This window comes from Ceratotherium simum, chromosome 24 (genome assembly GCF_057802395.1).
Source record: "Ceratotherium simum simum isolate JZ-2026a chromosome 24, ASM5780239v1, whole genome shotgun sequence".
Taxonomy (NCBI): Eukaryota; Metazoa; Chordata; class Mammalia; order Perissodactyla; family Rhinocerotidae; genus Ceratotherium; species Ceratotherium simum.
The window spans coordinates 23193749-23208630 of record NC_141923.1 but is presented as its reverse complement, the minus strand read 5'-3'; the positions used below and the strand labels follow the sequence as shown (position 1 = coordinate 23208630).

At 37.9% G+C, this 14882-nt stretch overlaps 1 protein-coding gene across 11 annotated transcripts in view; it reads right to left on the bottom strand.

Annotated features, from left to right (window-relative positions):
- Nucleotides 1-12001, bottom strand: part of CEP128 (centrosomal protein 128) — a 405817-nt gene extending 393816 nt beyond the window's left edge. For 4 of the 11 annotated variants that reach the window (XM_087448096.1, XM_087448100.1, XM_014784462.2 and 1 more), the window contains exons 1-2: nt 11824-11986; nt 9868-10022 (exon numbers count right to left, since the gene is read on the bottom strand). The gene's annotated coding sequence lies outside the window, so the exon portion shown is untranslated. Of the gene's footprint in view, nt 1-9867; nt 10023-11823 lie in introns of all 11 variants that reach the window. The other 7 variants (XM_087448101.1, XM_087448095.1, XM_087448097.1 and 4 more) reach the window with 4 other exon arrangements.
- Between the last annotated feature and the right edge of the window lie 2881 nt (nt 12002-14882).

The window sequence follows — 14882 nt, the reverse complement described above, 5'->3', positions numbered from 1 at the left end:
TAGCAGCAGTAAATAAAATTAAGTGTCAATCACACGTTCTTCGTTCACCATTAAGAATGTATTATTTAACACTACAATTAAAATTTTTAAAAAGCATTGTGTATCCTAGCATCAGTGGCATTAATGACAATTGACCAGGCCTCTGAAAATCTTCTCCCTAGTGAAACGGTACCCAAAGTATTAGATTCATTCACGTTGATACACGCATACTTAAGAGTGGTCACATAAGAAAACAAATACGCATGGCTATGAAAAAAATGTTCTACCTAATAACCTAAGAAATATAAATTAAACAATGAGATGCTTTTCTAGCCTACTAAGTTGTAGGTAGGGCCACGTCACTAGTTCTCACCAATTGATGAGCTAAAGAAATGGGATCACAATGCCAATCTCTGTTTCATAAACTGAAGAGTACTAGCTGGCCGTAGGAACCATTTATCATGAGTTTATGAGCTAAAAGAATAATTTTTTTAAATTATGAATGATTCTCTCTTTGCAATTTTGCTGAAAGACAGATTCAAAAACTGACTCTCTTAAAGAAACATTCTAAATACTGGAATGAACTTCAAAGTTGAAGGACTATGTTAAAACATATCAATGTGTACTGACATAGCTTAAGCTGTCTGCTTTGGAAAACAAATTAAAAATGGTTGATGAATGATATTTCATCACATTACAATTTGAAGCCCAAAGAAGAATTATTAAGCCTAGTAGAAAAACATCTACGTATGCTCAAGAAAAATCTTCATCATTGTTAAAGATTTAAAAGCAAAAAGCTCTGTTGGTTTAGAAATCCATTCTTATTATCATAAGAAATTTCAGCAAAACATTTGTCGATAAAAGACAGAGTTGTTAAATTTGAAGAATGATTGAAGAACTCTTAAAGAACAATTTAAAAAGCTGAATTACCTGAATTCTAGTTAAAGGCGAGAAAGGCATTTCCTTCAACTGGAGAAAAAGCAGTAAATAAATACTTTCTTCAGCTTACTACCACCTACTGGTAGAACAAAATTTCTCACTGATGAGAAAGCAATAATATTTATGCTGTCTGCTTTTCAGAGGCTGAGATTTTGCCAAGACTCTAGAGAGGACGAAGATGGGTGACGTTGGGTGAAAGTCTCCAGTCTTAGACAAAGCTCTGGGTCTGAAACCAGATGGTACAATTCTTAGAATAATTTATCTAGCTGTTCCCAACACATCACTATTTAAAGGCATAAATATTGTTGCTTCTGCCTTAATGAACCTTATAAAGAAGACATACGGCCATGGAGCAAGTAATGAACTCTCCTCCCACTGAGGCTCTATCCATCAAAAACAAATGCCCTGTGGCCGGCCCCGTGGCTTAGTGGTTAAGTGCGCGCTCTGCTGCTGGCAACCCGGTTTCAGATCCCGGGCGGCGCACCGACGCACCGCTTCTCCGTCCATGCTGAGCCCGCGTTCCACATACAGCAACTAGAAGGATGTGCAACTATGACATACTACTATCTACTGGGGCTTTGGGGGGAATAGATAAATAAATAAAGTTAAAAAAAATTTTTTTAAATTAAAAAAAAAAAAATGCCCTTATGCAAACCTGAACACTGCGATCAGAGAGAGTAAAACTGCACTCAACCCTGTAGTAAGAGGACTGGCAGTGAGTCGTTACAAACTCCAGACCACCTCTTTTGTTATTTGACCTAAAGAGCCCTCAGATTGTCTTCATTATAATGATGCACATTTGTATGTATGAGAGCTGTAATTTATTGATTCTCAAGTCTCTTTTCCTCAGAGCCAGTTTAAAACAATTAGGATTTGCAAGCTGTTCCATAAAAGATAAGCACCCAGCATCAGGGATGATATTGCACAAAGGTTGACGAGTGCATGTTAAGTAGCTGATTGCTTCTGTGCCTCAGCTGTCCCCATCCAAAGCAACTGTCCTCAACGAGCATGTTCAAGGTAATGATGTTGATATTTAAGGGGTTTGGGGGAGATGGGGAATGTATTATAAGCTTAATCACTAACCAAGTTCAAATTTTAGAATGCATTTCTCACTGCTTCAATAGCTGTAGGACGTGAGAGCTTTGCCTCATCCTTCAAGTGAAAAAGTTAACAAGCCAGCAGAGGTTACCAGGTACAGACAATTATCAGTTGTGCCTGTCTTCTTTATATCACCGCTCCTCTGTAACTTAATCTCCTTAAACTCTTTTGGGAAATTCATATAAGATCAAAATCAACCATCCATCAGCCAGTTCTCTGTTAAGTCAGTACATAATGTAAGACAAAGGAAACAGAATCAAAGAGATGCTTACAACAGATTCATGCATTCATCATGTACTGAACTGTCACTACATTAGAAATGAAAGATGAAAGTAAGTAAAGAAATCAGAATCCTTGATGGGAGAGAAAGATTTGTAAAAGTGCTATATATGGTGAGCTAAGTAATACGATAAAATGGCAGGGAAATTGGGTCAGGATCCTTCCACTCATCTGGAAGGATGAGTATAAGTTTGACAGATGGATGAGATAAGTAAACACGATCCAGTTAGAAACCATCTGTCTCAGAGGAACTAGAGAGGGTACAAATAAGCAGAGCTCATGCATCCATCCACCAGGGCATGTATTTAAAACTGTCTCCAGATATTGCTAAATGTCTCCTGGGGTGGGGGCCGGGAGGGGATGGGTGGATAAAATCATCCCCAGTTGAGAACTTCTGACTTAGAGAATTAATATTTAAAAATACATATATACATATACATATGTGTGTATATATATTTAAATATATATATATGCACACTAGAGTATATATAGAGATAGACATAAATATGTATATATATACACACTAGATTTGATGTTTGATTGTATGTTCTACTTACTCCTGTTTCTGCCATCCATTCTCCCCAACACACACAACTCACACACACACACCTCTATTCCTTGGGCAAAGCCAGGCAGGCTCAGCCCCAGGCTGCAGGGTACAAGGGAAGAGTCACATGGGCCAGTGTCTGCCAAACAGGGAGCAGGGGCATTTCTGTAACAGGCCATTAAGCACACAAAATCACTGCTTACTCAGACATGGAGACAAAAACTAGTAGCTGCTCAGATAATTATATATGTGCCAGTTGTTAAAAATCAGTGCAGTTTTAAAAGAAAATAAAGTTACTTAATAAGCCTCCCCCCGTCTCACAAGCAGAATGACAGCTATTTTAGACACATACACCCACACATACTTCTAAAATAAATAAGGCAGTTTACAAAATTAAATAAAAGTAAAACATGTCAGGATAAAAAACAATAAACAAGAATTCAAGGAAAAAAAGAAAACTTAGAGAAATGGGTGCTGACAAAACCCCTGAGATGGATTTATTACTTGTAATTAAGCCCTGGAAATGCACACTTGCATTTGCTGTCAGAAAAATAAATAAATAAATAGTACAATATTCCCAAAATAGCAGACAAGAATGAAGTCCTCTCGGGGTGCACACAACTTCTACTAATTGTCCAAACCACCCCAGACTGGGCAAGAGATCAGCATGGACAAAGACGGAGCTAGAATCTCCGAGTTTCTGACACCATTTTGTTCAAATCAGAGGTTGAAAACTGCAGGACTACAGATCAAATCCAGCCAACCGACATGTATTTTAAAATAATGCTCCCTCTGTTATTTTAAAATTTTAATTTGAAAACAAAGAGACTTCACATAAAAATTCTAATTTCCAGCTTCTCTTGAAAAATGCAAAGATCTGGCAACACTGGGGATGGAGTTTCTCACGGCAACAGAGACAAGGACAGTGGCTGCCCTACAGTAGGGCATGCACCTTCCTGTCTGTCCCAGTGCCCCCTGGGCCTGCTGCATGCAGTGACTGGTCCCACTTAGCAGTTGAGTTTGCAACCCTATTTTGGATAAAGAACCAAGACAGAGGAAGTTTACCAGCCTCACTGCCCAGTTAAAAGTAAGCAATTCAACTGAGAAGAATTAGTCAAGGTTAAATGCTCAAGAGTTAATGCTTTCCTCTACAGACCAGAAGGGAAATTGCATAATACAGATTCGATATTAGCCATCGACTATAAAACCAGAACAAGATACTACCCCTGAGCAAAAGGACTTGATTTTAAGCAAACTATTTAGAATGTTTTCCTATTGTACGTATCAGAAACCATATTCAGAACAAAGGTGTAGTACACTGCATAGTTTGGCTCCAATTCTTCACCCCTCCCTGTACATACTACTGCCCTCCTACCATAGGTGGAGTTACCTGCTCAGGGCCCTGCCTCTGGTCTCAGCTATATGACCTGCTTTGGCCAATAGGATTTTAGCTGACAGGGCACAAGCAGAGGCTTGAAATGGGATTACACACTGGAACTTGCTCCCCTGCAACTCCTCCAACACCAAGAGGACATGCTCAGGCTATCCTGTTGGAAGGTGTGGGCTACCTGGATGCCCCAATGGCTTCCAGCTTTGATCTGCAGCCAGCCAGCTAAGCCCAGACAAATGAGTGAGTCTAGCCATGCACAAACAATAAATGTTTATTGTTGTATGCCTCCAAGGTTTTATTTGTTATGTAGCAAAGGCTAACTGATATATATAGTTTACTAATAAATCATTTGATTTGGTTCAGAAGATGGTTCATTTGCTGAAGTTTCCTCTCAAGCCTACTCTCCTTGGAAAAACAGGTTGGTTTCAGACTGGCTTCTAACGGTGGAAGAAAAAAAAGAAGATTCAAATTAGGATGCACAAAATAAGCATAATCAATTGATACAAAGAGTGAGTGACAGGCTAGCAATTTTTGAGAAAAAAGAATCCTAAGCAATCATAGGCAGCAGCTGGAGCTATTTATTTGTTTCCTGTAACATTAAGCTTTTCATGAGAAACAAGCTCTTTCGTAAGTTTATTATAAAGCATACTTGTTTTCTTCCTCCTAGTTTTTAAAGCAGAAACAGAAACTCTTCTTGACTTTCCTAGTGAATGAAACAACACTAGAAATTTTAAGGGAAATATTTCTTATTGCTATTTATACCTTAAATCTGCATATTGCTTTATGCTTTACAAAGCATTTTCATTAGCATTTTCTCTTTTGATCTCCATTTCAATCCTGTAAAGTTAGTATAATGACAACCCTTTACTTTCGCTGCTAAAGGAAAATGAAGCTTTGAGTAAAATACTTGTCCACAGTTGCTTGGCTAAAAAGTTACAATAACAGAAGAGAACTCATATCTTATGTCTCTAAGCAAGTGCTTCTTCCACAGCATTCTTAGTTGCAAAAGAATTTTGTAAATGCCAAATACATTGCCCATTCACTGAAATATTTTCTTTGTCCTTCCCTACCATATTTCTTATGATCCATCCTCTCCCCTCCAAGAAATGCACTGAAGGCCAGAAAATTCCATCTCTACTTATTTACTTAGAACTAAAGGTTTATACACTGAATATAAGATAATAAAGTATTAAATACGTAAATCTGCTATAAATCCAACTTTCTACAGCTCTTTTAAGATGTCTTTTAAATAATCCTTTCTCTTGTTAAGAATATTTACAACTTGGGGCCAGCGCCATGGCGTAGTGGTTAAGTGCACGGACTCCGCTGCTGGCGGCCCGGGTTCGGATCCCGGGCGTGCACAGAGGCACTGCTTGTCAGGCCATGCTGTGGCGGCATCCCATATAAAGTGGAGGAAGATGGGCACAAATGTTAGCCCAGGGCCAGTCTTCCTCAGCAAAAAGAGGAGGATTGGTAAGGATGTTAGCTCAGGGCTGATCTTCCTCACAAAAAAAAAAAAAGAATATTTACAACTTCTTTTAGGCAGAAAATCACTCCTATTTTTTCAGAGACCACATCCTAAAACCTTTTAAAAAAGGCATTTTCTCTTCAGTGGATATGTATTTTCTATTTCTCTTTTTCCTTCACTCTTTCTCAGTCCCCATCTTTCTTTCTTCCCTCGCTCTTCTTTTACGTTATATCTTTAGATCTTTCTTTTAACTCTTCTATAATAAAGAACTGGAATTCATTTTCATTGTACTTATTGACATGTCTATTCAAGAATTTTGTATTTCTCATTCTTAATTTTAAAAGTGAATAAACAGAATGATTTGTATATTCTTTCCAAAATACAATACAAATTTCTAAATTTAAAAAAAGGTAATGGGAGTTCTTAACTTTGTACCAAGAACAGTTTCCTGGAATGTTTTTAAATATATACATACAAATTTAAAAAGATAAAGGATTAGAAAGAAATCCAATTATAATGAAATACAGTTCAATATCATTTAAAATCAATTATATTTAATTATTGGGAGTACATAGATGGGAACCACAGTTAAGAACTTCAATTTCAAAAACCTCCAAAAAACACAAGTTGAAATAATAATGGTGAATAGCTAATGCTGTAACATCACAGATTGTTGTATGACTATAACTCTATAAGGTAAGTACTATTTTCATCATGCTATATACACAAGAGGCTTAAAGCAGCTAAGTAAGATACCCAAGGTTACACAGCTACCAAGTGGCAGAGCCGAGCCTTGAACCTTTCTCCAAGGCCCAGATTCCCACTGCCCACATGATTGAGTCTAGATTCTTGAATCCGAAATTTAAGACCCTCAGCAAGCCACTCTTCTCTTCAACAAAAAAAACCACAGAAAACATAAGGCCTACATTCAGCTGTTACACCAGCTATTTTCCTACCACTTTCATCCTTCACTAATGTCAGTAGTTCTGTCTGGAATGCCTTCTGCTGTCTACTATTGCCATCCATTCAAATTCCACTCATCTTTCCAGACATAGCTCAAATAATACAATCTCAAGTGCAGCCTTCCATCTCCAGCCAGAAGTGATCTTTCCGCCCTCTGCATTCTTAAAGCTCTACAATTATAGCAAGACATTTATTAAACATGTCCATGAAATGTAATTATTTGTGCCAGGAAACTTTTTTTTTTTCAAATTCTCAAATATGTCATGCTCATCTCACCATCAAACCTATGCTGGATTCACTGCTTGGAACATTCTTTTCACTCCTTTTCCCTTGGCTAACGCCTACTTTTCCTTCAAGTCTCAGTTTAGAGGAAACTTCTCCTAGAAAGCCTTCCTGCACTGCCCCCATCCCAACTCTGAGCCAAGTGCCCACAATGGACACCACCTCATCACAGCTCTTTACTTGTCTGTCCCCCCAGTAGACTAAATCTCATTGGAGACTGCATTTATTTTGTTCACAGTTGTATTTCAACACCTAGCATAGTGCCTGGCATGTAGTTGGAACATTTTTAAATGAATTTACAATTAAATTATCCTTATTATCCTGTCTGATTAATCCAGAGACAAATTTCAAAGTACAGGACTTTGTGATTACTAAGTACTAATTAAATATAATCATTGGATGAAATAATTCTTGTGGTAAATGGCCTAGATTAATTATCTTAAGTCTTCAAATAATATGGATCAAACTGCAAAATAGTATAAATATGAAGATTTGATATGTCTATTCTAGAGTAAACAAAGATAAACATTTGAAATTCATTTGAATACATGTGTTAAAACATATAACTGAATCAAACCTAGAAGATTTGCTTGAATTATTGCACATAATTTCATCATTGTCATTTGCAGCTACCTGCATTCCTCAATTATTATTTATCTGTTCTATAAAGCTCTAATCTCCAAACTTCCCAGGCTCTTTATCATCTGGGTCCATTCTCAGCACTGTTTCAATGTACCAACTGCCGCTCATAAGTAAACCCATTCTCGCCATTTTGAAGCCTTCACTCTTCCACCATCAAGCTTTTTCCTTCTTTCTACAATGTATAAAATTCCCTCTCTCTTATTCCTTTAAAGTAATAATCATAGTTCACTACTTCCACAATGTCTCTCTTCATTCAGAAGAGCCTAATTCAGACTTAGCTTTAATTCACTTATCCATTCTTCTATGAGCTCATTCATTCACGAGCATTCATTCATTTATACATGAGCACCTGTTTCATGGCAAACCCTGTGCATACAGTAGATTCTAAATGCTCATCAACTAAATGAATTCATGTAACCACAAATACTCCCATCTCCCAAACACTCCAAGCACAAGCAATGTACAGATCTATGTTAAAGGTTATACAAATTTCAGGCAAGTGTGAATATGTGATAAAGGCCTGATAAGCCTCTTAGGATCATTCATAATTATTGATAACAAGACACCAGAAACAAGGTTAGAAAACTAAAGAACTCAGAAAAATATCTGCATTATATAGGAACCAAAGACTTCATCATCTTTTTTAAAAAAAAATAGTAAAAGGTACAAAGGATATATAAAGAGGCAATTCACAGAATATAAATGGCCCTAATAAATGTATAACACACTTTATTTCACTAAAGAATTGTAAATGAAACTAATAAAATGATATTCTTGTTTATGTGTTTTGTACAGATGAAAAAAAGCTCTCACCACCAGGGTTGACAAGGGCACACCTTGCTCTAAGAATATTAACTAGAATAGCTTTTCTGGAGAACAATCTGGCAAGACAAGTAAAAATAAGTAATATGCATGTGTTTTGACCCAAAGATTCTACTTCTATGAATATCATCCTAGGAAAACAAAAGGAGATGTATATATGTATACATATATAAAATATATGTACACATCTCATTTGTAGATAAGAGTTTCATTGCAGAATTATTTATAGTAGTAAAAAAAATAAGAAAAAAACACAAATCCACTAATAAGGGATACATTAAATGTATCTTGTCATTTGGGATTCTATGTAGCAGTTAAAAAAAACAAGGTAGAATTTTATGTGTTTACATGTAATAATACATTATTACAAAAAGAAAAACACACTATAGAATAGTATGAATATATTGAAACATTTCATATTAGAATCAACCCAGTGACATTATTACATAGATAACAATGAATCTACTCTAGATTATTTTTATATCATTCCCAAATGTGTCAAGACGGCAGTTGAGAATTTCTGGGCTAAAGTATCCTATCAGGCCCCTCCAGCCCTAAAATTCTTTAATTCTAGGAACTTTGTATAGCATAGATCTCGGACACAGTGTTATTACAAGGCCCTAACGAGTCTCCCCTATATATCTAAGTGCCCTTTATCAAAATGCAACACGAAAATGCTAAAAAGTGTCCAGACTTTTAAGTATATGTTGCTAAAATTGGGTTAACACTATATCCTTGATTATCAATCACAATTCATGTTGAATATGTACATTTTACAAAAATCACAAATTACAACTCTCTCTTATCTCAATAATAATATAAAGACCATTATACATATCTTGAAAAAACTAAGAAAGATAATAGAACCCTTTGAACATTTAAAAAGATAAATAACAGTAAATGCTGCTGTATATGGTACACTTAATCTAAAAACGCTATCATTCAAGTCCTATTAGAGGACAATCATAAACAGCAATGTGGCCTCTTTGTAATGGGCAGGACTTGGATTTAGAGTCAGAAGACCTGGGGATGAAGGCCTCTCTTTTAGCTCCAGAATCCCAAGCAAATCAAATAACCTTTTTGAGCCTTAACTGCCTCACTTGTAAAATGAAGATAAGCATAATAAAACTGTAAAATGAAAATAAACATAATAAAAAGCATAAAATATATATATATATATATAACATGTAAAAATGTGCCTAATACACCGCCTGGGACAAAATAGGTTCTCAATAGGTTGTCTAACAGAAACAGTTGTATCATTGTTGCTTTTGTTAAGGTACCTAGTTTGTTCTCCTGAATTTTTGTAACAATGTATGCACAACCATCCTATTTTATTTTTAGACTACATGTTAGGGGTTTCTTGCCCCTCAAAAGTCTATTTGTTGACATATTCTTTTCCACTATAAATATGCAAAAATTCGTTATCGCAGAAACTCAGGGAGAAAGCATACTTACAAAGCGCACCCCCAAAACTCCGTGCTGCTCTCCTCTGAGCTCAGTGCTCTTCGTAGGCACATATGTCTGCCTCCTATCATTTCTTCATGAGGTTCAGGGCAAAAGGCCTAGTCAAGTAGATGATCTTTAGTTGCCCCTACAATTTCCCAAACCACCTACAGATAAATGAAACAAGGGGGTAAAACACACCTACAATCTTAAATTTTTTTAAATAATAAAACATGACAATAAGCTCACCCCCACTATATACTGTTTACGGCATATCAGAGAAGAGAGAAAATGCTCCTTGGGTCATGCAAAAGCCCCACTGAACTCACAGGAATTCTTCACATCCAAATGTCTGGCCAGCATATGCTGGTGACTTCCACCCATGCCTGGTCACCCCTTGGGCTGGCTAGATCACGTTGCAGTGTGAATTGTAGCACAAGTCTAGCCAAAAGTACTGTCCCAGAGCATGTCTATCAGGGGGTAAACTAAGGCAGGTAATGAAATTAACATGTTACTTCTGAATTTAATGCCCTAACTGTATTTCTAAGCCAGTTAATGAACTATATGCTAGCACTCCTAAGCGAAGTATTTTAAAAGCTGCCCAGTTCTTCCCACATTTAGTACTGCAATTAAATACATAAAATGTCTTTGGCTGTAGGAAAGAGCTGTGGACAGAAATATTTTCAATTCTTTGAGACTGCTCTCAAAGCAGTCTGTTAGAATCCACAGAAAGTTACCCACAGAACTGGTAGTTGTCCACAAACCACCTCAAGAAAAAAGGTATTCTGGAAAAGTTAATCAAAATAAACTGTCCAGAGAGAGTTCAAAGGGACCCAGGTCGTGCGATGAGAGAGGATGTGTTGAGCGGACACAGGTATGAAGCATACTTCACTCTTCTAACAAAGCAGCAACCCTCGCCCCATGACATGAGTCAGAGACAACCAAACCTCTCTTTGCCAATGTGAAACTGCCAAAGTTTTAATCTTCTATCTGTGCTGTCCAATACAGTAGTCACTAATGTGGCTAGTGAGCTCTTGAAATCGGGCCAGTTCAAACTGACATGTGCTGTTAGTATAAAATACACTCCAGATTCTGAAGACTTAGTACCATTTTAAAAAAACAGGATGTAAAATATCTCAAGTTTCATATTGACTACATGAAAAAATGTTGGATATATTGTGCTAAATAAATTATTAAAATTAATTTCACCAGTTTCTTTTTTACTTGTTTAATGTGGGTACTAGAAGATTTAAACTTGCACGTGTGGCTCACATTATATTTTTATTAGCACAGTTCTGCATAACTCATAAAAATAAATGATACGTACCCAGCTCTTCCACCGTGCCAGACCCTATGCTAGAGACTTTACATAATACTCAGAACAATGCTGCAAAGCCATTTTACAGGACTTCTGCAAAAGCAATAAGCTCCATTAACCCAATAAAGGATGCAGCTGGAATTTAGTGTCAGGTGTTCCTAAGAAATAACTCAAACCGACTGTTAGCTAACGTTGGGGCAACTCCCATGTTGGCAGAGGAAAGGCAGGTCACCGATACAGCGTCCCTGCGGGTAGCAAACTTTTGTTAACTATAGAACCGGTACAAAACGTCAAGTTATATCCCAGGCCAGGCAAGTACAGCCAGAATGAGGCCAATCTGCTTGACAGCTCAAGCCTCGCAGCTTCTACCAGAAGGACAGGCTGCTCCCAAAAAGAGGACAAATTCCCTGGATAATTTGGCCAGGACCTGACTGTGGACACCCATGCTAAGGAAGGCGGGCGTCGGGACACCAGGCCCACCGTCTTCTCCGACCTTTGACACACACTCCACCCATCCACAGCCCTGCCCCAGATCTTCGCGCAGCTTTGGTATCCCCACCCTTGGGACGAGGGGAAGTGGGACATAAAACGTCTACGTTAAGATAGGGAAGTGGTAAAGAAAGGGCAAAGGGGCGGTTGGGAGCAGGTACCTGAGATAGAAGAGGACTCCAGGCCCTTAATGCCGGATCATCGCCGAGGCCCCACCCGGCTCCCACAGCCACCAGTGACCCACAAGGTGCAACTGACCAGACGCTGCGGCGCAACCGACTCTGCTGTCCCCAGACTCGCAGCTATGGCAACTTGAACTAGCCGCCCAGCAGCAGCGAGTGTACAGGACCCCGCTGCTGTCGCTTGGCCCTCTGGGAGTTGTAGTCCATCTCATGCTCAAAAACAAGGAGTTAATAACGGAGAGAGTCTCTAAGGTAAACTACAAGTCCCAGGATGCCATACGACTGGTCTTCGGGTGACTTTCCCGGAAGAAGCCGGATTAGTTGCACCCCAGTCTCTGGGCCGCGCCCTCTTGCCCTCTTCTTTTTTTTTTTTTTAAAGGGCCAGTAGGTTCTATAGGAGGCAAACACCGGATAGTGAATTAGAATTTGGTTATACTTTAATCAGAAAAGTCTAAAATATTTACTTTTAAAAAAATAAGAAAAATTTAAAGTAGTTGCAGTAGTACATAGACTACGTTTCTTTTACTCCTTGGGGAACAGGGAAGCATAATTTCTAGCAGTGAAATGCAAAAATCTCCTTAATACCAGAGCCCAATGTCTTTTTCAAAGGCTCACAAATTCTTAGAACTGGAAGGGAACAGAGAAGCCTACCTGCTCAAACCCTTTAGGCCTGGAAAGAGTAAGTGTCTCGCCTAAGATCACATAGCTCATTAATGGCAAACCAAACTGGTATGAGGCTGTCACTTCATGACTGCTGCCACTTTCAGTCTAGAGTGTCATCTCCTCAGTCATTCTAGAACATGAGAGAGACATATTCCATTCAGAGAAGTCGGTTTCAGTTATGAAAAGGTAATAAAAAGCTCAACAAAAAACTGAACTTTGGAAAGGCTAAGAAGATGTGAAAATCAAATTAGTCATGTGGAACTTTGTTCCCTTCTGCTCTGGCAAAAAGAGCATTGATCCTTTCGTCCTCAAGGCTAAAATCAAATTTTACTTTATCTGTGAAAGATTTCCTGGCTACCTCAGTAAGAGCTAGATCACATTAAATGACACAGGTTTCCTGTTCTAATAATTCTGTACTGTAATTATCCATTTCCCAGTTGGTCTCTTCCATTAGACTCGAAGCCCTTCAAACACAGAGATCTAACCTTTTAACATCGTTCTGTCTTTTCTCAGCCTTTCCTCACTTCACACTCTCTCTTCATATGTCTCTTTCTCTCTGTCCCTCTCTCTCACACACATACACAAAATCGTAAATAATATATTGGAATCATTCAAATATTTTTCCTGGCCAACACTGAGAGGTAAAGATTATTCATGTCTAGTCTGAACATAAAATAATTATTCTGAAGAACTATCTATGTATTTGCATCTATCTTCAAGCTGCTTGCTCAAAGTTGTGTTCGAAACACTCCAGCTGATTCAGAGATTAAGATAATTCAGACCAGCCATAAAATTGCCCCATACGCCTGTAGAAGCATAATAATAATTCCATTTATTTGCTAATATTTTAATTTTTCAAAACAATTGTATTCATTCATTTAATTCAGCAAATGTATGCCAAATCTTTCCAGGACCAGATGTTGTGTTAAACACTGAAGATTCAGTAAAAATGAGGAAATAAACAACATAATTTCTGCCCTCATGTTGCTCAGAGTCAAGTGAGGGAAATAGACTGTTAAACAAATTATTACAAATCTGGGTGATAGAGTACTGCATAGGTTTCTGCGGATGGACATAAAGAGAAACATCCTGAGGAAGGGATATCTGATCAACTGCAGGAAGAATGACTAACAAAAATGCTAATGTAATCTTGGGCTGCATTAATAAAAATCGACTGTCCACAACTTCTCTTCTCTCATCCAACCATATGTAGAGAACTTGATTAAATTCTGGGGCCCCCATTTTTAAAGTGATACTAACAAAATAAACCAAAATCAGAGGATACAACTGGGACTGATGGGTAGGAGTTCATTATGACCAAGAAATTTTAAAATACATTATTAAATTTATAGCAGCTTTTTGTCATATGGTGTTCTCAATCCACAGATGTGACATCCAGGAAAAAAATGTCACGATGTCAGATCATAGAATCTTTCTCCTTCTTAATGAAATAGATAAAATAAGAAAACCTATAAAAAAGATTTTACACAAAATGTGCTTTGTAACTCCCAAATGACATTTACTGCTATTAATTGATATGGCAGGCACACTTTATCCAACCCCAAAACCACACTCAAGCTGAATCACCTGAATTTAGAGTTGGAAAAACCTATAAGGATTATTACCTGTAGAACTCTTCTTTTGCAAACAATGTAGAGGCGCAGAGAGGTTACATGATGTATTGGTTTGCTAGGTCTGCCATAATAAAATACCACCGAATGGGTGGCTTAAACAACTGAAATTTATTTCTCACAGTCCTGGAGGCTGCAAGTCCAGGATCAAAATATCAGTAGGTTAGGGTGCTCCTGAGGCCTCTTTCCTTGGTTTGCAGAAGATTGTCTTCTCTCTGTGTCCTCACATGGCCTTTTCCCTGTACAGGCAGGTATCTGGTGTCTCTCTCCCTTTGTATAAGGACACTAGTCATACTGAATTAGGGTCCCACCCTTATGACCTCATTAAACCTTAATTACCTCCTTAAAGGCCTTATCTTCAAATACAGTAACATTAAGGGTTAGAGCTTCAACATATGGGATAGAGGAGAGAAGGGAACACAATGCAGTCCATAATACATGATTTCCCCAACATTGTACCTATTCAGGTTGGTGTCATCAATGATTCTCCCACCACACAATACCTTGATAAAGGTAGATGTGCAGATATTTTTGACATACCTCACCCACATTGCCTTGTTACTGGGAATGATCCTACCCACCACATTGGGCCCCTAAAGCCTCGTTTATATTATACAAAGCCCCTACCTCTCTGATCATGGCTGATTAGACAAGGGGTAGGTACTTGAAACAATTTGGGCAAATCATGCTTTTATCCTCTGAGGATTTAAAATTGGGACTCGAGCATCTGATTGGTTGCCTGAA